This window comes from Mobula birostris, unplaced genomic scaffold (genome assembly GCF_030028105.1).
Source record: "Mobula birostris isolate sMobBir1 unplaced genomic scaffold, sMobBir1.hap1 scaffold_566, whole genome shotgun sequence".
NCBI lineage: Eukaryota > Metazoa > Chordata > Chondrichthyes > Myliobatiformes > Myliobatidae > Mobula > Mobula birostris.
This window is the reverse complement of record NW_027278292.1, coordinates 22402-48510: the sequence shown is the minus strand read 5'-3', so window position 1 is coordinate 48510 and position 26109 is coordinate 22402. Positions and strand designations below refer to the sequence as shown.

Below are 26109 nucleotides of genomic sequence, written 5' to 3'. Positions count from 1 at the left end.
CACACCCCATCTCTGACACAGCATCGCACACACCCCATCTCTGACACACCGTCGCACACAGCCCATCTCTGACACACCGTCGCACACAGCCCATCTCTGACACCATCACGCACAGCCCATCTCTGACACCATCACACACAACGCATCTCTGACACCATCACACACAGCCCATCTCTGACGCACCGGCACACACAGCCCATCTCTGACGCACCATCACACACAGCCCATCTCTGACACCATCGCACTCAGCCCATCTCTGACACCATCGCACTCAGCCCATCTCTGACACCATCGCACTCAGCCCATCTCTGATACCATCGCACACAGCCCATCTCTGACACCATCAGGCACAACCCATCTCTGACACCATCAGGCACAACCCATCTCTGACACCATCAGGCACAACCCATCTCTGACACCGTCACGCACAGCCCATCTCTGACACCGTCACGCACAGACCATCTCTGACACCGTCACGCACAGACCATCTCTGACGCCGTCACGCACAGCCCATCTCTGACACACCGTCACACACAACCCATCTCTGACACCATCACACACAACGCATCTCTGACGCACCGGCACACACAACGCATCTCTGACACCATCACACACAGCCCATCTCTGACGCACCGGCACACAGCCCATCTCTGACGCACTGGCACACAGCCCATCTCTGACGCACCATCACACTCAGCCCATCTCTGACACCATCGCACTCAGCCCATCTCTGACACACCATCGCACACAGCCCATCTCTGACACCATCAGGCACAACCCATCTCTGACACCATCAGGCACAACCCATCTCTGACACCATCAGGCACAACCCATCTCTGAAACCGTCACGCACAGCCCATCTCTGACACCGTCACGCACAGCCCATCTCTGACACCATCACGCACAGCCCATCTCTGACACACCGTCACGCACAGCCCATCTCTGACACACCGTCACACACACAGCCCATCTCTGACACACCGTCACGCACAGCCCATCTCTGAAACCGTCACGCACAGCCCATCTCTTGACACCGTCACACACAGCCCGTCTCTGACGCACTGTCTCACACAGCCCATCTCTGACACTCACACAGTCACACACGGGCTGTGTGAGACATCTCTGATGTCTCACATAGCCCGTCAGACAACATTACACACAGCCCGTCTCCGACACACCGTCACACACAGTCATCTCTGACCAACCGTCACACACAGCCCATCTGTTGACACCGTCACACACAGCCCATCTCTTGACACCATCACACACAGCCCATCTCTGACACACCATCACACACAGCCCATCTCTGACACCATCGGACTCAGCCCATCTCTGATAGCATCGCACACAGCCAATCTCTGATACACCGTCACACACAGCCCATTTCAGACACCATCAGGCACAGACCATCTCTGACACTGTCACACACAACCCATCTCTGACACCGTCACACACAGACCATCTCTGACACCGTCACACACAGACCATCTCTGACACCGTCACGCACAGCCCATCTCTGACGCCGTCACACACAGCCCATCTCTGACGCCGTCACACACAGCCCATCTCTGACACACCGTCACACACAACCCATCTCTGACACCATCACACACAACGCATCTCTGACGCACCGGCACACACAACGCATCTCTGACACCATCACACACAGCCCATCTCTGACGCACCGGCACACAGCCCATCTCTGACGCACCGGCACACAGCCCATCTCTGACGCACCGGCACACAGCCCATCTCTGACACCATCACACACAGCCCATCTCTGACACCATCACACACAGCCCATCTCTGACACCATCGCACTCAGCCCATCTCTGACACACCATCGCACACAGCCCATCTCAGACACCATCAGGCACAACCCATCTCTGACACCATCAGGCACAACCCATCTCTGACACCGTCACGCACAGCCCATCTCTGACACACCGTCACGCACAGCCCATCTCTGACACACCGTCACGCACAGCCCATCTCTGACACACCGTCACAGACAGCCCATCTCTGACACACTGTCACACACAGCTCATCTCTGACACCATCACGCACAATCCATCCCTGACACCATCACACACAGCCCATCTCAGACACCATCATACACAGCCCATCTCCGACACACTGTCACACACAGCCATCTCTGACCCACCGTCACACACAGCCCATCTCTTGACACCGTCACACACAGCCCGTCTCTGACGCACTGTCTCACACAGCCCATATCTGACACTCACACAGTCACACACGGGCTGTGTGAGACATCTCTGATGTCTCACATAGCCCGTCAGACAACATCACACACAGCCCGTCTCCGACACACCGTCACACACAGTCACCTCTGACCGACCGTCACACACAGCCCATCTGTTGACACCGTCACACACAGCCCATCTCTGACACCATCACACACAGCCCATCTCTGACACACCATCACACACAGCCCATCTCTGACACCATCGGACTCAGCCCATCTCTGATAGCATCGCACACAGCCAATCTCTGATACACCGTCACACACAGCCCATCTCAGACACCATCAGGCACAGACCATCTCTGACACCGTCACACACAACCCATCTCTGACACCGTCACACACAGCCCATCTCTCACGCCGTCACACACAGCCCATCTGTGACACACCGTCACACACAACCCATCTCTGACACCATCTCACACAACGCATCTCTGACGCACCGGCACACAGCCCATCTCTGACGCACCGGCACACAGCCCATCTCTGACGCACCATCACACACAGCCCATCTCTGACACCATCACACACAGCCCATCTCTGACACACCATCACACACAGCCCATCTCTGACACCATCGGACTCAGCCCATCTCTGATAGCATCGCACACAGCCAATCTCTGATACACCGTCACACACAGCCCATCTCAGACACCATCAGGCACAGACCATCTCTGACACCATTACACACAGCCCATCTCTGACACACCATCACACACAGCCCATCTCTGACACACCATCACACACAGCCCATCTCTGACACACCATCACACACAGCCCATCTCAGAAACCATCAGGCACAGACCATCTCTGACGCCGTCACGCACAGCCCATCTCTGACACACCGTCACACACAACCCATCTCTGACACCATCACACACAGCCCATCTCTGACACACCGGCACACACAACGCATCTCTGACACCATCACACACAGCCCATCTCTGACGCACCGGCACACAGCCCATCTCTGACGCACCGGCACACACAGCCCATCTCTGACCCACCGTCACACACAGCCCATCTCTGACACCATCGCACTCAGCCCATCTCTGACACCATCGCACACAGCCCATCTCTGACACCATCACACACAGCCCATCTCTGACACCATCAGGCACCACCCATCTCTGACACCGTCACGCACAGTCCATCTCTGACACCGTCACGCACAGCCCATCTCTGACACACCATCACACACAGCCCATCTCAGACACCATCAGGCACAGCCCATCTCTGACACACCGTCACACACACAGCCCATCTCTGACACACCGTCACGCACAGCCCATCTCTGACACACCGTCACGCACAGCCCATCTCTGACACACCGTCACGCACAGCCCATCTCTGACACACCGTCACACACAGCACATCTCTGACACCATCACGCACAATCCATCCCTGACACCATCACACACAGCCCATCTCAGACACCATCACACACAGCCCATCTCCGACACACCGTCACACACAGCCATCTCTGACCCACCGTCACACACAGCCCATCTCTTGACACCGTCACACACAGCCCGTCTCTGACGCACTGTCTCACACAGCCCATCTCTGACACTCACACAGTCACACACGGGCTGTGTGAGACATCTCTGACGTCTCACATAGCCCGTCAGACAACATCACACACAGCCCGTCTACGACACACCGTCACACACAGTCATCTCTGACCGACCGTCACACACAGCCCATCTGTTGACACCGTCACACACAGCCCATCTCTGACACCATCACACACAGCCAATCTCTGACACACCGTCACACACAGCCCATCTCAGACACCATCAGGCACAGACCATCTCTGACACCGTCACACACAACCCATCTCTGACACCGTCACACACAACCCATCTCTGACACCGTCACACACAGCCCATCTGACACAGCATCGCACACAGCCCATCTCTGACACCATCACACCGTCACACACAGCCCATCTCTGACACACCGTCACACACAGCCCATCTCTGACACCGTCACACACAACCCGTCTCTGACTCCATCACAGACAGCCCGTCTCTGACACAATCACAGACACCCCATCTCTGACACAGCATCGCACACAGCCCATCTCTGACACCATCACACCGTCACACACAGCCCATCTCTGACACACCGTCACACACAGCCCATGTCTGACACCGACACACACAACCCGTCTCTGACTCCATCACAGACAGCCCATCTCTGACACCATCACAGACACCCCATCTCTGACACAGCATCGCACACACCCCATCTCTGACACAGCATCGCACACACCCCATCTCTGACACACCGTCGCACACAGCCCATCTCTGACACACCGTCGCACACAGCCCATCTCTGACACCATCACGCACAGCCCATCTCTGACACCATCACACACAACGCATCTCTGACACCATCACACACAGCCCATCTCTGACGCACCGGCACACACAGCCCATCTCTGACGCACCATCACACACAGCCCATCTCTGACACCATCGCACTCAGCCCATCTCTGACACCATCGCACTCAGCCCATCTCTGACACCATCGCACTCAGCCCATCTCTGATACCATCGCACACAGCCCATCTCTGACACCATCAGGCACAACCCATCTCTGACACCATCAGGCACAACCCATCTCTGACACCATCAGGCACAACCCATCTCTGACACCGTCACGCACAGCCCATCTCTGACACCGTCACGCACAGACCATCTCTGACACCGTCACGCACAGACCATCTCTGACGCCGTCACACACAGCCCATCTCTGACACACCGTCACACACAACCCATCTCTGACACCATCACACACAACGCATCTCTGACGCACCGGCACACACAACGCATCTCTGACACCATCACACACAGCCCATCTCTGACGCACCGGCACACAGCCCATCTCTGACGCACTGGCACACAGCCCATCTCTGACGCACCATCACACTCAGCCCATCTCTGACACCATCGCACTCAGCCCATCTCTGACACACCATCGCACACAGCCCATCTCTGACACCATCAGGCACAACCCATCTCTGACACCATCAGGCACAACCCATCTCTGACACCATCAGGCACAACCCATCTCTGAAACCGTCACGCACAGCCCATCTCTGACACCGTCACGCACAGCCCATCTCTGACACCGTCACGCACAGCCCATCTCTGACACACCGTCACGCACAGCCCATCTCTGACACACCGTCACACACACAGCCCATCTCTGACACACCGTCACGCACAGCCCATCTCTGAAACCGTCACGCACAGCCCATCTCTTGACACCGTCACACACAGCCCGTCTCTGACGCACTCTCTCACACAGCCCATCTCTGACACTCACACAGTCACACACGGGCTGTGTGAGACATCTCTGATGTCTCACATAGCCCGTCAGACAACATTACACACAGCCCGTCTCCGACACACCGTCACACACAGTCATCTCTGACCAACCGTCACACACAGCCCATCTGTTGACACCGTCACACACAGCCCATCTCTTGACACCATCACACACAGCCCATCTCTGACACACCATCACACACAGCCCATCTCTGACACCATCGGACTCAGCCCATCTCTGATAGCATCGCACACAGCCAATCTCTGATACACCGTCACACACAGCCCATTTCAGACACCATCAGGCACAGACCATCTCTGACACTGTCACACACAACCCATCTCTGACACCGTCACACACAGACCATCTCTGACACCGTCACACACAGACCATCTCTGACACCGTCACGCACAGCCCATCTCTGACGCCGTCACACACAGCCCATCTCTGACGCCGTCACACACAGCCCATCTCTGACACACCGTCACACACAACCCATCTCTGACACCATCACACACAACGCATCTCTGACGCACCGGCACACACAACGCATCTCTGACACCATCACACACAGCCCATCTCTGACGCACCGGCACACAGCCCATCTCTGACGCACCGGCACACAGCCCATCTCTGACGCACCGGCACACAGCCCATCTCTGACACCATCACACACAGCCCATCTCTGACACCATCACACACAGCCCATCTCTGACACCATCGCACTCAGCCCATCTCTGACACACCATCGCACACAGCCCATCTCAGACACCATCAGGCACAACCCATCTCTGACACCATCAGGCACAACCCATCTCTGACACCGTCACGCACAGCCCATCTCTGACACACCGTCACGCACAGCCCATCTCTGACACACCGTCACGCACAGCCCATCTCTGACACACCGTCACAGACAGCCCATCTCTGACACACTGTCACACACAGCTCATCTCTGACACCATCACGCACAATCCATCCCTGACACCATCACACACAGCCCATCTCAGACACCATCATACACAGCCCATCTCCGACACACTGTCACACACAGCCATCTCTGACCCACCGTCACACACAGCCCATCTCTTGACACCGTCACACACAGCCCATCTCTTGACACCGTCACACACAGCCCGTCTCTGACGCACTGTCTCATACAGCCCATATCTGACACTCACACAGTCACACACGGGCTGTGTGAGACATCTCTGATGTCTCACATAGCCCGTCAGACAACATCACACACAGCCCGTCTCCGACACACCGTCACACACAGTCACCTCTGACCGACCGTCACACACAGCCCATCTGTTGACACCGTCACACACAGCCCATCTCTGACACCATCACACACAGCCCATCTCTGACACCATCACACACAGCCCATCTCTGACACACCATCACACACAGCCCATCTCTGACACCATCGGACTCAGCCCATCTCTGATAGCATCGCACACAGCCAATCTCTGATACACCGTCACACACAGCCCATCTCAGACACCATCAGGCACAGACCATCTCTGACACCGTCACACACAACCCATCTCTGACACCGTCACACACAGCCCATCTCTCACGCCGTCACACACAGCCCATCTGTGACACACCGTCACACACAACCCATCTCTGACACCATCTCACACAACGCATCTCTGACGCACCGGCACACAGCCCATCTCTGACGCACCGGCACACAGCCCATCTCTGACGCACCATCACACACAGCCCATCTCTGACACCATCACACACAGCCCATCTCTGACACACCATCACACACAGCCCATCTCTGACACCATCGGACTCAGCCCATCTCTGATAGCATCGCACACAGCCAATCTCTGATACACCGTCACACACAGCCCATCTCAGACACCATCAGGCACAGACCATCTCTGACACACCATCACACACAGCCCATCTCAGACACCATCAGGCACAGCCCATCTCTGACACCATTACACACAGCCCATCTCTGACACACCATCACACACAGCCCATCTCTGACACACCATCACACACAGCCCATCTCTGACACACCATCACACACAGCCCATCTCAGAAACCATCAGGCACAGACCATCTCTGACACCGTCACGCACAGACCATCTCTGACACCGTCACGCACAGCCCATCTCTGACGCCGTCACGCACAGCCCATCTCTGACACACCGTCACACACAACCCATCTCTGACACCATCACACACAGCCCATCTCTGACACACCGGCACACACAACGCATCTCTGACACCATCACACACAGCCCATCTCTGACGCACCGGCACACAGCCCATCTCTGACGCACCGGCACACACAGCCCATCTCTGACCCACCGTCACACACAGCCCATCTCTGACACCATCGCACTCAGCCCATCTCTGACACCATCGCACACAGCCCATCTCTGACACCATCACACACAGCCCATCTCTGACACCATCAGGCACCACCCATCTCTGACACCGTCACGCACAGTCCATCTCTGACACCGTCACGCACAGCCCATCTCTGACACACCATCACACACAGCCCATCTCAGACACCATCAGGCACAGCCCATCTCTGACACACCGTCACACACACAGCCCATCTCTGACACACCGTCACGCACAGCCCATCTCTGACACACCGTCACGCACAGCCCATCTCTGACACACCGTCACGCACAGCCCATCTCTGACACACCGTCACACACAGCACATCTCTGACACCATCACGCACAATCCATCCCTGACACCATCACACACAGCCCATCTCAGACACCATCACACACAGCCCATCTCCGACACACCGTCACACACAGCCATCTCTGACCCACCGTCACACACAGCCCATCTCTTGACACCGTCACACACAGCCCGTCTCTGACGCACTGTCTCACACAGCCCATCTCTGACACTCACACAGTCACACACGGGCTGTGTGAGACATCTCTGACGTCTCACATAGCCCGTCAGACAACATCACACACAGCCCGTCTACGACACACCGTCACACACAGTCATCTCTGACCGACCGTCACACACAGCCCATCTGTTGACACCGTCACACACAGCCCATCTCTGACACCATCACACACAGCCCATCTCTGACACCATCGGACTCAACCCATCTCTGATAGCATCGCACACAGCCAATCTCTGATACACCGTCGCACACAGCCCATCTCAGACACCATCAGGCACAGACCATCTCTGACACCGTCACACACAACCCATCTCTGACACCGTCACACACAGCCCATCTCTGACACACCATCACACACAGCCCATCTCAGACACCATCAGGCACAGCCCATCTCTGATACCATCGCCATCAGGCACAGCCCATCTCTGACACCATTACACACAGCCCATCTCTGACACACCATCACACACAGCCCATCTCTGACACACCATCACACACAGCCCATCTCAGACACCATCAGGCACAGACCATCTCTGACACCGTCACGCACAGACCATCTCTGACACCATCACGCACAGCCCATCTCTGACGCCGTCACACACAGCCCATCTCTGACACCATCGGACTCAGCCCATCTCTGATAGCATCGCACACAGCCAATCTCTGATACACCGTCACACACAGCCCATCTCAGACACCATCAGGCACAGACCATCTCTGACACCGTCACACACAACCCATCTCTGACACCGTCACACACAGCCCATCTCTGACACACCATCACACACAGCCCATCTCAGACACCATCAGGCACAGCCCATCTCTGATAACATCGCCATCAGGCACAGCCCATCTCTGACACCATTACACACAGCCCATCTCTGACACACCATCACACGCAGCCCATCTCTGACACACCATCACACGCAGCCCATCTCAGACACCATCAGGCACAGACCATCTCTGACACCGTCACGCACAGACCATCTGTGACACCGTCACGCACAGCCCATCTCTGACGCCGTCACACACAGCCCATCTCTGACACCATCACACACAACGCATCTCTGACGCACCGGCACACACAACGCATCTCTGACACCATCACACACAGCCCATCTCTGACACACCGGCACACAGCCCATCTCTGACGCACCATCACACTCAGCCCATCTCTGACACCAGTGCATTCAGCCCATCTCTGACACACCATCGCACACAGCCCATCTCAGACACAATCAGGCACAACCCATCTCTGACACCATCAGGCACAACCCATCTCTGACACCGTCACGCACAGCCCATCTCTGACACCGTCACGCACAGCCCATCTCTGACACACCGTCACGCACAGCCCATCTCTGACACACCGTCACGCACAGCCCATCTCTGACACACCGTCACACACACAGCCCATCTCTGACACACCGTCACGCACAGCCCATCTCTGACACACCGTCACGCACAGCCCATCTCTGACACACCGTCACGCACAGCCCATCTCTGACACACCGTCACACACAGCTCATCTCTGACACCATCACGCACAATCCATCCCTGACACCATCACACACAGCCCATCTCAGACACCATCATACACAGCCCATCTCCGACACACCGTCACACACAGCCATCTCTGACCCACCGTCACACACAGCCCATCTCTGACCCACCGTCACACACAGCCCATCTTTTGACACCGTCACACACAGCCCGTCTCTGACGCACTGTCTCACACAGCCCATCTCTGACACTCACACAGTCACACACGGGCTGTGTGAGACATCTCTGACGTCTCACATAGCCCGTCAGACAACATCACACACAGCCCGTCTCCAACACACCGTCACACACAGTCATCTCTGAAGCACCGTCTCACACAGCCCATCTGTTGACACCGTCACACACAGCCCATCTCTGGCACCATCACACACAGCCCATCTCTGACACACCATCACACACAGCCCATCTCTGACACCATCGGACTCAGCCCATCTCTGATAGCATCGCACACAGCCAATCTCTGATACACCGTCACACACAGCCCATCTCAGACACCATCAGGCACAGACCATCTCTGACACCGTCACACACAACCCATCTCTGACACCGTCACACACAGCCCATCTCTGACACACCGTCACACACAGCCCATCTCTGACACACCATCACACACAGACCATCTCTGACACCATCACACACAGACCATCTCTGACACCGTCACACACAGCCCATCTCTGACACCATCGCACTCAGCCCATCTCTGACACCATCGCACACAGCCCATCTCTGACACACCATCACACACAGCCCATCTCAGACACCATCAGGCACAACCCATCTCTGACACCATCAGGCACAACCCATCTCTGACACCATCACGCACAGCCCATCTCTGACACCGTCACGCACAGTCCATCTCTGACACCGTCACGCACAGCCCATCTCTGACACACCGTCACGCACAGCCCATCTCTGACACACCGTCACGCACAGCCCATCTCTGACACCGTCACGCACAGTCCATCTCTGACACCGTCACGCACAGCCCATCTCTGACACACCGTCACGCACAACCCATCTCTGACACACCGTCACGCACAGCCCATCTCTGACACCGTCACGCACAGCCCATCTCTGACACACCGGCACACACAGCCCATCTCTGACGCACCGGCACACAGCCCATCTCTGACGCACCATCACACACAGCCCATCTCTGACACCATCGCACTCAGCCCATCTCTGACACCATCGCACTCAGCCCATCTCTGATACCATCGCACACAGCCCATCTCTGACACACCATCACACACAGCCCATCTCAGACACCATCGCACTCAGCCCATCTCTGACACCATCGCACTCAGCCCATCTCTGATACCATCGCACACAGCCCATCTCTGACACACCATCACACACAGCCCATCTCAGACACCATCGCACTCAGCCCATCTCTGACACCATCGCACACAGCCCATCTCTGACACACCATCACACACAGCCCATCTCAGACACCATCAGGCACAGACCATCTCTGACACCGTCACACACAGACCATCTCTGACACCGTCACACACAACCCATCTCTGACACCGTCACACACAGCCCATCTCTGACGCACCATCGCACACAACCCATCTCTGACGCACCATCGCACACAGCCCATCTGACACAGCATCGCACACAGCCCATCTCTGACACCATCACACTGTCACACACAGCCCATCTCTGACACACCGTCACACACAGCCCATCTCTGACACACCGTCACACACAGCCCATCTCTGACACCGTCACACACAACCCGTCTCTGACTCCATCACACACAGCCCATCTCTGACACCATCACACACAACGCATCTCTGACACAATCACACACAGCCCATCTCTGACGCACCGGCACACAGCCCATCTCTGACGCACCATCACACACAGCCCATCTCTGACACCATCGCACTCAGCCCATCTCTGACACCATCGCACTCAGCCCATCTCTGACACCATCGCACTCAGCCCATCTCTGACACCATCGCACTCAGCCCATCTCTGATACCATCGCACACAGCCCATCTCTGACACCATCAGGCACAACCCATCTCTGACACCATCAGGCACAACCCATCTCTGACACACCGTCACACACACAGCCCATCTCTGACACACCGTTACGCACAGCCCATCTCTGACACATCGTCACACACAGCCCATCTCTGACACACCGTCACAGACAGCCCATCTCTGACACACCATCACACACAGCTCATCTCTGACACCATCACGCACAATCCATCCCTGACACCATCACACACAGCCCATCTCAGACACCATCATACACAGCCCATCTCCGACACACCGTCACACACAGCCATCTCTGACCCACCGTCACACACAGCCCATCTCTTGACACCGTTACACACAGCCCGTCTCTGACGCACTGTCTCACACAGCCCATCTCTGACACTCACACAGTCACACACGGGCTGTGTGAGACATCTCTGACGTCTCACATAGCCCGTCAGACAACATCACACACAGCCCGTCTCCGACACACCGTCACACACAGTCATCTCTGACCGACCGTCACACACAGCCCATCTGTTGACACCGTCACACACAGCCCATCTCTGACACCATCACACACAGCCCATCTCTGACACACCGTCACGCACAGCCCATCTCTGACACACCGTCACGCACAGCCCATCTCTGACACACCGTCACAGACAGCCAATCTCTGACACACTGTCACACATAGCTCATCCCTGACACCATCACGCTCAATCCATCCCTGACACCATCACGCACAGACCATCTCTGACCCACCGTCACACACAGCCCATCTCTTGACACCGTTACACACAGCCCGTCTCTGACGCACTGTCTCACACAGCCCATCTCTGACACTCACACAGTCACACACGGGCTGTGTGAGACATCTCTGACGTCTCACATAGCCCGTCAGACAACATCACACACAGCCCGTCTCTGACGCACCGTCGCACACAGCCCATCTCAGACACCATCACACACAGCCCATCTCTGACACACCGTCACACACAGCCCATCTCTGACACCATCACGCACAGCCCATCTCTGACACCATGACACACAGCCCATCTCTGACACCATGACACACAGCCCATCTCTGACACCGTCACACACAGCTCATCTCAGACACCGTCACACACAGCCCATCTCTGACACACCGTCACACACAGCCCATCTCTGACACACCGTCACACACAGACCATCTCTGACCCCATGACGCACAGTCCATCTCTGACCCCATGACGCACAGTCCATCTCTGACACCGTCACACACAGCCCATCTCTGACACACCGTCGCGCACAGCCCATCTCTGAGGCACCATCGCACACAGCCCATCTCTGACGCCGTCACACACAGCCCATCTCTGACACACCGTCACACACAATGCATCTCTGACACCATCACACACAACGCATCTCTGACACACCGGCACACACAACGCATCTCTGACACCATCACACACAGCCCATCTCTGACGTACCAGCACACAGCCCATCTCTGACGCACCATCACACACAGCCCATCTCTGACACCATCGCACTCAGCCCATCTCTGATAGCATCGCACACAGCCCATCTCTGACACACCGTCACACACAGCTCATCTCTGACACCATCACGCACAATCCATCCCTGACACCATCACACACAGCCCATCTCAGACACCATCATACACAGCCCATCTCCGACACACCGTCACACACAGCCATCTCTGACCCACCGTCACACACAGCCCATCTTTTGACAGCGTCACACACAGCCCGTCTCTGACACTCACACAGTCACACACGGGCTGTGTGAGACATCTCTGACGTCTCACATAGCCCGTCAGACAACATCACACACAGCCCGTCTCCGACACACCGTCACACACAGTCATCTCTGACGCACCATCTCACACAGCCCATCTGTTGACACCGTCACACACAGCCCATCTCTGACACCATCACACACAGCCCATCTCTGACACACCATCACACACAGCCCATCTCTGACACCATCGGACTCAGCCCATCTCTGATAGCATCGCACACAGCCAATCTCTGATACACCGTCACACACAGCCCATCTCAGACACCATCAGGCACAGACCATCTCTGAGACCGTCACACACAACCCATCTCTGACACCGTCACACACAGCCCATCTCTGACACACCGGTACACACAGCCCATCTCTGACACCATCGCACTCAGCCCATCTCTGACACCATCGCACTCAGCCCATCTCTGATACCATCGCACACAGCCCATCTCTGACACACCATCACACACAGCCCATCTCAGACACCATCAGGCACAACCCATCTCTGACACCATCAGGCACAACCCATCTCTGACACCGTCACGCACAGCCCATCTCTGACACCGTCACGCACAGTCCATCTCTGACACCGTCACGCACAGCCCATCTCTGACACACCGTCACGCACAGCCCATCTCTGACACACCGTCACGAACAGCCCATCTCTGACACCGTCACACACAGCCCATCTCTGACACACCGGCACACACAGCCCATCTCTGACGCACCGTCACGCACAGCCCATCTCTGACACCATCACACACAGCCCATCTCTGACACCATGACACACAGCCCATCTCTGACACCATCGCACACAGCCCATCTCTGACGCACCGGCACACACAGCCCATCTCTGACACCATCGCACTCAGCCCATCTCTGACACCATCGCACACAGCCCATCTCTGACACACCATCGCACACAGCCCATCTCTGACACACCATCGCACACAGCCCATCTCAGACACCATCGGACTCAGCCCATCTCTGATAGCATCGCACACAGCCAATCTCTGATACACCGTCACACACAGCCCATCTCAGACACCATCAGGCACAGACCATCTCTGACACCGTCACACACAACCCATCTCTGACACCGTCACACACAGCCCATCTCTGACACACCGGCACACACAGCCCATCTCTGACGCACCGGCACACAGCCCATCTCTGACGCACCATCACACACAGCCCATCTCTGACACCATCGCACTCAGCCCATCTCTGACACCATCGCACACAGCCCATCTCTGACACACCATCACACACAGCCCATCTCAGACACCATCAGGCACAACCCATCTCTGACACCATCAGGCACAACCCATCTCTGACACCATCAGGCACAACCCATCTCTGACACCGTCACGCACAGCCCATCTCTGACACCGTCAGGCACAACCCATCTCTGACACCGTCACGCACAGCCCATCTCTGACACACCGTCACGCACAGCCCATCTCTGACACACCGTCACGCACAGCCCATCTCTGACACACCGTCACAGACAGCCAATCTCTGACACACTGTCACACATAGCTCATCCCTGACACCATCACGCTCAATCCATCCCTGACACCATCACGCACAGCCCATCTCAGACACACCGTCACACACAGCCCATCTCCGACACACCGTCACACACAGCCCATCTCCGACACACCGTCACACACAGCCCGTCTCTGACGCACTGTCTCACACAGCCCAACTCTGACACTCACACAGTCACACACGGGCTGTGTGAGACATCTCTGACGTCTCACATAGCCCGTCAGACAACATCACACACAGCCCGTCTCCGACACACCGTCACACACAGCCCATCTCTGACACACCGTCACACACAGCCCATCTCTGACACCATCACGCACAGCCCATCTCTGACACCATGACACACAGCCCATCTCTGACACCGTCACACACAGCTCATCTCAGACACCGTCACACACAGCCCATCTCTGACACACCGTCACACATAGCCCATCTCTGACACACCGTCACACACAGACCATCTCTGACACCATCACGCACAGCCCATCTCTGACCCCATGACGCACAGTCCATCTCTGACACCGTCACACACAGCCCATCTCTGACACACCGTCGCGCACAGCCCATCTCTGAGGCACCATCGCACACAGCCCATCTCTGACGCCGTCACACACAGCCCATCTCTGACACACCGTCACACACAACGCATCTCTGACACCATCACACACAACGCATCTCTGACACACCGGCACACACAACGCATCTCTGACACCATCACACACAGCCCATCTCCGACACACCATCACACACAGCCCATCTCTGACACACCATCACACACAGCCCATCTCTGACATACCATCACACACAGCCCATCTCTGACACCGTCACACAATGACCATCTCTGACACAGTCACACACAGCCCCACACAGCCCACCTCAGACACCATCACACACAGCCCATCTCTGACACACCGTCACACACAGCCCATCTCTGACACACCGTCGCACACAGCCCATCTCAGACACCGTCACACACAGCCTATCTCAAACACCATCGCACACAACCCATCTCTGACACAGCATCGCACACAGCCCATCTCTGACACACCGTCACGCACAGCCCATCTCTGACACACCGTCACGCACAGCCCATCTCTGACGCACCGTCACGCACAGCCCATCTCTGACACACCATCACGCACATCTCATCTCTGACACCATTACAGACAGCCCATCTCTGACACACCGTCACGCACAGCCCATCTCTGACACACCATCACGCACAGCCCATCTCTGACACACCATCACGCACAGCCCATCTCTGACACCATCACACACAGCCCATCTCTGACACCATCACACACAGCCCATCTCTGACACACCGTCACGCACAGCCCATCTCTGACACACTGTCACGCGCAGCCCATCTCTGACACACCGTCACGCACAGCCCATCTCTGACGCACCGTCACGCACAGCCCATCTCTGACACACCGTCACACACAGCCCATCTCTGACACACCATCACGCACATCTTATCTCTGACACCATTACAGACAGCCCATCTCTGACACACCGTCACGCACAGCCCATCTCTGACACACCATCACGCACAGCCCATCTCTGACACCATCACACACAGCCCATCTCTTACACCGTCACACACAGCCCATCTCTGACGCACCGTCACACACTGCCCATCTCTGACTCTCCAATTGTAGATTTAATGGCCTAGGTTGCAAGTGAATAAGAGTCTATATAGTTTTGTGAACATTAGCTATGAGTGGCCTTTTGATCATGGATGTCAGGACTGCGGCTGATGCTGTTTTTTCAAGGGTGTGATTATTTTTATGGTTAGAGAGACCTGGTTGCAGTTCTGGGCATTCAGCTAGATCAATCCAATGATAGAATTAGGAAGGAACATCTAGGTAGCCTCATGTGCAGAGACTCCAGCTGGTGGGTGGGACCCTCTTCTTGAGTGTCCATTCTTTAAAAGGCACTTGGACAGGTACACGGAGAGGAAAGGTTCGGTGGGAAATGGGGCCTAACTTGTTTGGGGATCTTGGTCAACACTGAGCAGAATAACCTGTCTCTGTGCTGCATGACCCTAATCTCATCCAGGCATACATACTGATTGTGGCAGGATGAGAATAAAACATTTAAGTGTTTCTCCTTTCTGTGACTGAAATAGGAATTGAGGAATTTGTCAGGGTGGGGAACTGCAACCTTGGTCCTCAGCTGCTGGTCAAAGAAAACAGTGCGATTGTGTCCTTGCATGCCACTGAGATAGAGATGTCTGTGTGTGTGGGTGTGCATACGAGGACATCTCAGATTTAATGCAATGATCAGGAGAATATTCAAACAGAACAGGAGGGGTTGAAGAGAGGGAGGAGAGAGTGAATGAGATAGAGGGTGAAGCAAATTAGAGGGCAAAAGGAGGGAGAAATGAAACGATTGAAAAAGTAAGGAAAGGGAGAAAGAAAGAACGAAGCAGAGAGAGGAGAGAAAAGATGAGGAAGAGGAGAGAGTTGAGAGAGACAGGGAAGGAGATAAGGGGAAGAGGGAAAGAAAGGAAAGAGGAAGATGGTGTGGAAATAGAAATGAAGAGAACAGAAAAGACAGGAAAGGAGTGATAAATGGAAGGAGAGAGAAAGGGGAGAAAAGTGGAGAAAAATTGAAAGAAGTGGACAGTGGAAAGAGAAAAAGGGGAGTGGAGAGAGGTGGAGAGTGGACAGAGAGAGGGAAAGGGGGCTGTAGAGAGGAAAGGGGTGGAGAGTGGAAAGAGAGAGGGACAGAGGGGAGTGAGGAGCACGGAGGTGCGGGAGCTGTGGGCCCTTCCACAATCTCGGCCGTCTCCTGGGCAGCGCACCCCGAGTCCTCGCTGTTCTCCAACCCGCACTGACCCCCCACCCACTGCCCGCTGCATCTTCAGCGTCCCCCCCGCTCAAAACAGTCGCCATGTTCAGTACATACGCACGCTCCTCTATTTTCCTCTCTGCCCGTTCCCACCCTCCTTCCTGGAGGCGACACTTTAATGACCACAAAACAGCAAGCAGCTGCTCCGGCTCACAGATAAGGAAGGGGGCAGCGGCCAGCGTTTACAAACCTCCACTCTCAGCGCGAACGGGTCTCGCTGGCCTCTGCCCTCTCCTCCTCTTCCTCCCGTCCCGTCCCGTCCATCCGGATATTTCAAGCGTTGCGCTCCCTTTGTAACGATTCCCGTTTCAGTCTGTTCCCGCTGCTGATCACTCTCGTGTCTCCGTCCCAGTCACACGCTCTCGCTCCTTCTGTTAAAGGGAACTGGACGCGGGGGCTCCGTTCATTAAAAGTCAGACCCAGGGGAGACTGACCAAGAGAGGGCAGTCCCTACGCAGTTACTGAGAGAGAGGGGTGGGGGTGGGGATGGGGAGGGGCTCACAAACAGGCGCGCCTACAAATAGTGTCACCTACAATCACACTGAAAGCTCATTTGAACACAGTTTTACCAGTGAAACATTCATCAAATGAAAAACGTATCGTACTGAAGCACGGACAAAACTGCACTGTTAATGTCGCGTACGTGCGCGCACACACACACACACACACATACAAATATCACACACTCACACTCATATACACACACACCACCCACACATTCACACACTGTCACTCTCTCTCATACACGCACTTATATATACACAGTCCTCTCTCTCACACACACACTCTCTCTCTCTCTCATACACACTCACACATGCACACCCTCTCTCACACATACACCCCCACTCGCTCACACGCATACACACCCCTCTCTATCTCACACATACACCCCCCCTCTCGCTCGCTCTCTCACACACACGCACACTCAGACATACACATACACCCCCTCTCTCTCACACAGATACACACCCCTCTCTCTCACACACACACTCTCTCATACACACTCACACATACACATACATCCCCCTCTCTCTCACACACACACACCCTCTCTCACACATACACCCCCTCTCTCTCGCTGTCTCTCACACACACACACACACACACACACACACACACACATCACACACACACACACTCACTCACACATACACATACACCCCCTCTCTCTCACACACATACACACTCTCTCTCACTGTCTCACACACACACAGGAACAGTAAAGGTTCCCGAATGGTGAAAGGCTGTGGGTATTCCCTGAACCCCATAACAAGCCCAGGTTAACTCCCCCGCCCAATCCCTGTGACTGTTCATAGCGAGGACATTTGAGTGGTTGGGAACTGCTCCGCGAGCGGAGCCATGATCAACCCGTTTCTGCACTGGACGGATCCGCACTAGCTGCACCAATTGGCTCATCCCCTGGGTCTCCGCAACCTGCACAGGACATCCCTGAGCCCAAATTTTGCTGGGTTTTCATCCAGATTAGTAGTGTCCCCACTGAACCCTGCAATTAGGCAAAATGGTGTCACAAACGGACACCACACTCGGAGATGAGAGCCAAGGATGTGTACCTACAACACCCTAACAGAGCACTAGACACCCAGTGTTTCATGTTTCATCGTGACGCACACCTAACCTGACCCTGGGTGTCTTATTGGAACCTACACCCGACCCGACCCCGGTGTTTTATCATGATGCACACCCGAACTGACTCTGGGTGTTTTATCACAACATACACCTGGCCCGAGCCAGAGTGTCTTACATCTAGAAGAACGTGGTAACCTGCCTCAGCGAGGCTTTTCCTGTAGCAGTTGTAATACGTCCACTGTCATGAATTGCTTTGTATCATCAGCCTGAGGAGCGAATTGAATACGTTCCATTTTGCCTACCGTAACAACAGGCCGAGCAGCAGATGCCATTTCATTGGCCCTTCACTCAACCCTGGAACATCTGAACAGTGAAGATGCACACATCAGGATGCTCTTCATTGACTACAGCTTGACGTTCAACATTATCATCCACTCAAAATTAATCAATAAGCTCCAAGGCCTAGACCTCTATACCTTCTTGTGCAACTGGATCCCTGACAATTCGGATTGGCAACAACATCTCCTCCAGAATCTCCATCAGCACAGGTGCTCCACATCGCTGTGTGCATAGTCTCCCACTCTACACACTTTATACTTAAGCAAGTGTGGCCAAGCACAGCTCCAGTGCCATATTTAAATTTGCCGATGTCATAGGTCGAATCAGCATGTAGGAGGGAGATTGAAAATCTGGTTGAGTGGTGCCACAACAACGACCTCTCGCTGGATGCGAGCAAAACCAAAGCTGATTATTGACTACAGGAGGAGAAATTGGGAGGTCTGTGAACCAGTATTCACAGGAGATCAGAGGTGGAGAGGGTCAGCAACCTTAAGTTCCTCACCATTATCATTTCAGGGGATCTGTCCTAGATCCAGGATATAAGCCCCATTACAAAGAAAGCACAACACCTCTACTTCTTAGAAGGTTGCGTAGATTTGGCAAGTCATCTAAGCATTGACAGACTTCTATAGATTGCGATGGAGAGTATACTGACCGGTTGCATCATGGCCTGGTGTGGAAACACCAGTGCCCTTAAATGGAACAAGAGGAGCCAACACACTTGACCACTGTTAAACTGCCATCAAGAACACTTATTGTACTGTCCCATGCCCAACTTTGCAAACTCTTATCACCTGTTCTTATACTCCCAGCATATAGGCAGACCAGTGGTGAGGACTAAGAAGTTATGATCAGGGTGGCGGAGGAGTGCTTTGAGTTGGTGGACTGGACAATATTCAGGGAACCATCTTCAGATCTGAATGACTACCTCACAGTTAATGCTATAAAACATAGGCCATTGAGTGCGCTCCACCATTTCATTGTGGCTGATCCTGGATCCCGTTCAACCCCACACACTCACCCTCTCACCAAATCCCTTGATGCCCCAGCCGTTCAGGAGCTATCAACTTCCACATTGAACATACTCACGGCCTTGGCCTCCACCGCAGTGGCTGGCAGAGCATTCCACAGATTCACGACTCTTTGGCTAAAAAAATTTCTCTCTACTATTCTAAAAGGTCGCTCCTCAAAATTGAGGCTCCCATTGGAAACATCCTCTCCACATCCACCTTATCTAGTCCTTTCAACATTCAGTAGGTTTCAATGAGATCCCCATGCATTCTTTTAAATTCCAGTGAGTACAGGCCCAAAACTGCCAAATGCTCCTCATATGTTAACCCCTTCATTCCCAGAATCATCCTCATGAACCTCCTCTAGACTCTCTCCAATGATAACACATCCTTTCTGAGATATGGGGCCCAAAACTGGCAACGATACTCCCAAGTGCAGCCTGATTAGTGTCTTATAAAGCTTCAGCATTATCTCCCTGTTTTTATATTCTACTCCTCTTGAAATAAATGGCAGCATTACATTTGCCTTCTTTACCACAGACTCAACCTATGAATTAACCTTCTGGGAGTCTTACACAAAGACTCCTAAGTCCCTCTGCACCTCTGATGTTTGAATTTTCTGGCATTTAGATAACAAATTGCACTATTGATCCTTTTACCAAAATGTATTATCATATTTTCCCAACACTATTCCATCAGCCACTTTTTGCCCATTCTTACGATTTGTCTGTCCTGCTACAATCACATTGCTTCCTCAGTACTACCTGCCCTCCCATCTATCTTTATATCATCCACAAACTTTGCCATAAAGCCATCAATTCCACTATGTAAATCATTGACAAACAATATGAAAAGTAGTGGTCCCAATACTGAACCCTGGGGAACACCACTAGTCACCGGCAGCCAACCAGAAAAAGCCCCTTTTATTCCCACTCACTGCCTCCTGCCTGTCAGTCTCTGTCCATGCTAGTATCTTTCCTGTAACACCATAGGATTTTATCTTGTTAAGCACCCTCGTGTGTGGCACCTTATCAAATGCCTTCTGAAAATCTAAGTAAATGACATCCACTACCTCTCCTTTGTCCACCCTGCTTGTTACTTCCTCGAAGAAGACAACATTTCTCTTTACAGAAGCCATGTTAACTTTGACTTATTTTATCATCAGTCTCCAAGTACCCCAAAACCTCGTCCTTAATAATAGACTCTGGGCCATACCCTCCAAATATCTGGACCTGCATCTTGGTTTTTTTGCACTACCTTACTTTCCATTTTTCTATTTTCGATTTATGATTTATAATTTAAATTTTTAATATTTACTATCAATTTGTAATCCAGGGAGCGAGAAGCGCAGAATCAAATATCATTATGATGATTGTACGTTCTAGTATCAATTGTTTGGTGACAATAAAGTATAAAGACTCCATTTCTTTCCCAACTACTGAGTTTGGCTTATAATTTCCTCTCTTTTGTCTTCCTCCCTTCTTAAGGAGGGGAGTGACGTCTGCAATTTTCCAGTCCTCAAGGACCATGTTAGTATCAAGTGATTCTTGAAAGATTGTGACTAATGTATCCGTTCTCAGCAACCTCTCTCAGGAGTCCAGGATGTAGTCCGTCTGATCCAAGTGACTTATCCACCTTAAGACCTTTCAGTTTGCTTAGCACTTTTTCCTTTGTAAACGCAATGGCACTCACTCCTGTTCCCTGACACTCTTGGACTTCTGGCATACAGCTAAGTGTCTTCTACAGTAAAGACTGAAACAAAGTACTTATTAAGTTCATCTGCCATTTTTTGTTCCGTATTACTACCTCACTAGCATCATTTTCCAGTGGTCCAGTGTCAAGTCTCACCTCCCTTTTATTCTTTATATAATTGAGAATACTTCTAGTATCCGACCTTATGTTACCGACTAGATTGCCCTCATATTTCATCTTTTCCCTTGTTATAGCTTTTGTAGTTGCCTTTTTGTTGGATTTTAAAAGCTTCCAAATCATCCAACCTCCCACTCACTTTTGCTTCCTTATATGCCCTTTCCTTGGCTTTTATGCAGTCCTTAACTATCCTTGTCAGCCTCGGTTATCTAGCCCTGCCACTTGAGAAGTTCTTCTTCTGTGGGACATATCTATCCTGTGCCTTGTGAACTATTCCTAGAAACTTCAGCCACCTCTGTTCTGCCCTCATCCCTACCAGTATCCCCCTCCAATCTACGTGGGAAAGCTCCTCTCTCTTGCCTCTGTAAATCCCCTTATTCCATTGTAATACTGATACATGTGACTTATGTTTCTCCCCCTCAAATGATCACTGCCTCCTAAGGGTTGCTTTACATTAATCTGACTAATAAAATCTGGATTATTACACAACATCCAATCTAACATGGCCTTTCCCCTAGTGGGCTCAAGCACAAGCTACTCTAAAAAGCCATCTCATAGGCATTCAACAAATTCCCTCTCTTGCAACACCAGTCTGATTTTCCTAATCTCCTTGCATATTGAAGGCCCCCATACAACTGTGTCATTACTCTTATTACATGCCTTTTCCAGCTCCCACTGCAATCTCAACCCCACATCCTGGCTACTATTTGGAGGCCTATGTATGATTCCCGTAATGGTTTTCTCACCCTTGCTGTTTCTTAACTCCACCCGCAAAGATTTGACATTCTCTGACCCTATGTCACCTCTTTCTGAAGATGTATTTCCATCTCTTACCAACAGAGCCACACCTCCACCTATGCCTTCCTGCCTGTCCTTTCAATACAAAGTATATCTTTTGATGTTCAATTCTTAACTATGACCTTCTTTCAGCCACGATTCAGTGATGCCCACAACGTCATACCAACCAATCTTTAATTGTGCCATGAGTTCATCCACCTTATTCTGATTGCTACGTGCATTTAAATACAGCACCTTCAGTCCTGCATTCTTTGCCCTTTTGAATTTTGCCTTTGTGGTACAATTTAACTCTTTGCTCTGTCTGCAGTTACTGTATACCCAATCATTGGCTTGTCCTTCCTTATGTTGATATCACATATTACATCATCTACTGGTAAACCTGCTGGTTCACAACCACCTGCCATATTAGTTTAAACCACTCCCTACAGCTCTATCAAACCTGTCCGCAAGGATATTGGTTCCTCCCAGATTCAAGTGCAACCGGTCCCTTTCGTACAGGTCACACCTACCCCAAAAGAGGTCCCACCATTGTCACCAACTTCATCAAGACCTGTGTGGATAAGTGTTTACCTTTGGGAATATACTGGACATACCCAAACCTAAAGCTGTGGATGAACCCAGAGATCTGTAGTCTTCTGAGGGCTAGATCTGTGGCATTCAAGACTGCCGATCCAGAGCCAAACACTAAATCCAGGTACAACCTTTGGAATGCTATTTTAAGGGCAAAAAAAAAACCCAATTCCGATTGAGATTAGAGTCAGAATTGGATGCACATCAGCTCTGGCAGGGTTTGCAGGCCATTTCTTCCTATGAAGTGAAACCTAACATCGTGAATGGCCGTGATGCTTCACTCCCAGATAAGTCATGCACACTTCGAAAGGGAAAATAAAACTAGCCTGTCTGAATCCTGCAGCATCTGGTGACCTGATGATGTCTGTCTCGAAGGCCGATGTCAGAACATCTTTCAAGAGGATGAACTCTTGCAAGGTGTCAGGCCCTGATGGTGTACCTGGTAGGGCATTGAAAACCCGTGCAATCAATCAAGGGCATTCTCAATCTCTCACTGCTGCAGTCGAAGGTTCCCACCCACTTCAAAAGAGTGATGATCATACCAGTGCCCAAGAAGAACAGGGTGAGCTGCATCAATGACTATCATCCAGTGGCACTTTTATCTACTGTGTTGAAGTGCTTTGCAAGGTTGGTCATAGCAAAAATCAACTCCTGCTGAGGCAAGGACCTGGACCCACTGCAGTTTGCCTATTGCCACAATAGGTCTACGGCAGATGCAGTCTCACTGGCTCTGCATTTGACCTTGGATCACCTGGGCAACAGTAATACGTACATCAGCCTGCTGTTTATCGATGACAGCTCAGCATTCGTATAACACAATCGTACCCTCACTTCTCATTAACAAGCTCCAAACCCTGAGCCTCTGACCCCATCTAATGCTCAAACCTGGAGGCATAGAGTGCTCAAACCTGGAGTGCAACACCAACCTTGCACTCAACGTCACTAAGACCAAGCAAGTGATTGTGGACTTCAGAAAGGGGAAGTCAAGGGAACACACACCAGCTCTCATTGAGGGATCAGTCGTGAATAGGATGAGCAGTTTCATGTTCCTGGCATTAAAATCTCTGAAGATCTACCCTGGGCCCAACATATAGATGCAGTTAGAAATAGGCAGAAATATTTCATTAGGAGTTTGAAGAGAATTGGTATGTCATCAAAGACTCTCGTAAATTTCTACAGATGTACGGTGGAGAGCATTCTGGCTGGTTGTAATACTGGAGGGGCAACGGCACAGGACTGGACAAAGTTGTAGAACATTAGAAACACAGCCAACTCCATCATGGGCTATCACACCCCCCACCTCCTCCCCAACATGGAGGACACTTTCATAAGCTGATGCATCAAAAAGGTGGGCATCCATCATTAAAGACCCTCATCACCCAGAATATGCCCTCTTCTCATTGCTACCATGAAGGAGGAGGTATAAGAGCCTGAAGACACACACTCAAAGTTTCAGGAACAGCCTTTTCCCCTCTGCCATCGGATTTCTGAACAATTCCCCAGTATGCAACTGTAACAAAAAACCAATTTCCTTCAGGATCAATAAAGTATGAGTACTATGACTACTACTTGCTGCAATACTTATCTAACTTAATGATATACAGTGCCAGTAAAAAGTATTCACCGCCCTCCCCTTCCCAGAAGTTTTCATGTTG

General features: G+C 52.8%; 1 protein-coding gene across 1 annotated transcript in view; it reads right to left on the bottom strand.

Moving 5' to 3' along the window:
* The window catches only part of LOC140193372 (uncharacterized), a 143057-nt gene extending 124304 nt beyond the window's left edge, over nucleotides 1-18753 (bottom strand). The window contains exon 1 of the mRNA XM_072250704.1: nucleotides 18472-18753. The gene's annotated coding sequence lies outside the window, so the exon portion shown is untranslated. The remainder of the gene's footprint in view (nucleotides 1-18471) is intronic.
* Nucleotides 18754-26109: the final 7356 nt, after the last annotated feature.